The sequence below is a fragment of the Nannospalax galili genome, unplaced genomic scaffold, assembly GCF_000622305.1.
Source record: "Nannospalax galili isolate Female #2095 unplaced genomic scaffold, S.galili_v1.0 scaffold441, whole genome shotgun sequence".
Taxonomy (NCBI): domain Eukaryota; kingdom Metazoa; phylum Chordata; class Mammalia; order Rodentia; family Spalacidae; genus Nannospalax; species Nannospalax galili.
In genome coordinates this window covers 8,716,834-8,718,481 of record NW_008348089.1, presented here as the reverse complement: position 1 = coordinate 8,718,481, position 1,648 = coordinate 8,716,834, and positions in this window count along the sequence as shown.

Sequence of the window (1,648 nt, the reverse complement as noted above, 5' to 3'; positions counted from 1 at the left end):
TTGCTTTCACGTATTTTGATAGCTGTTGGAGTGGTTAGAATCAGTGTCGGTTCCCTCTCAAAGGCTTCTAGATAGGGGGAGAAAACAATTTTATCCATCATTTTAGAACAATAGGTGGTTGCCTCCCTTAACTACAGGTGGGCACTACCGTATTGGAGACCAAGATTTGAAGTCTTACATCTAAGCAGCACTTTCTGTAGGAACAAAATCATCATTGAGAAATAATTGTCTAACCAACTTTTTATATAAACTTAAGCCTAATGTTGGGGCAGTGTAATTCCTTGAATTCTTAGAGAAATATACTGATGACTTTACTCTTTGGTTATGCTTTCCTTTTGGGTGTTTAAGACCATACAGGTGGCCAAATAAATCAATTTATTTTTACACTTAAGGTCAATTTTATGATTTATTTTTACATTTGAGGATCTGTTCCTCAGGGGTCACATGGGCTTGGAAGGACCTCCTGACTCCTTTCTTTTACCAGTTCCATCTATGTGAAGATAAGTCAAAGGTTCTGCTCGACCATGTCTGGCTTCACTTGGAAGTGCGAATGAGATGTTTCCTCTGAGTTGACCCTCCTCTTTGGAGACTGGACACCGGTTCAAATCCATCTCGTGGGAATGTCCAAGAGGACAGGTGACTCACCACAGTTACAGGACGTTTTGAGAGCTGTTCCATAGTCCTTTGGAACTTAGTCAACCTTGGAGGACAAAGGGCAAAAACTGTCTTTTAAGTCCCTCTGACCACATTAATATAGGCCACAAACTATGGCTGTTAAACATCCAATAAGGTTAGTTCCACCAGGCTGGTACTGTTTTTTCTTTTTTTTTAAAGCATGGAAATAGTTTTATATTTTATAATCCCAGAATGATTATCACATGCCTTTTAAACAGAATATCAATAAATAACAAAATTTGAGGGACTTTTTATTTTTTTATTTTTACACCGAGTTCCCAGATAGCACTCTCCCTTAGCCTTCCTGCCCCCACTAGGCCCTTATACTCTGATATCCCTGCTACTGTCTGCTGTATTGTTGGCACCCCAGCCATTCCCCACTGCTTGCCCTTCTGGTGAATCTAGTCAGCCTATCTAGAGGTCCTTGTTTTAGGAGGGTCAGCTGTTCCTCATCTAGCAGTAATCAGTTGTCTATATTCCTTTGGATAAGATTGGGGTCTGCTGTTCATTTTCCCAGTTCTATGCTGGGTTACTATCTGGGAATCCTTTTGGTCACCCTGGCCAACAACTCAAAAGAAGGTATTGCTTGTCTGGCATTGTTGTTTGTTATGTAGCCTTTAGCTATACATATGGAATCTTATGAAATTATACTTGCCCCTATAATCTTTGGTTATACTTTTCTTTTGGGTGTTTAAGGCCATACAGTTGGTCCAGATAAACCGATTTATTTTTACTCTAAGGTCCGTTGAGGAAAGTTCAAAGGGGTCACATGGGCTTGGGAGGAGCCCCTGGCTCCTTTCTTTTACCAGTTCTGCCTATGTGAAGTTAAGTCAAAGGTCCTGCTCAAACATGGTTGGGTTCACTTGGAAGCATGGAGGAAATGATTCTTCTGTGTTGACCCTCCTCTTTATAGACTAGACAGTGGTTCAAGTCCATCTGGTGGGGTCTCCTTGGCCTCCTCCTTGTCCTATAG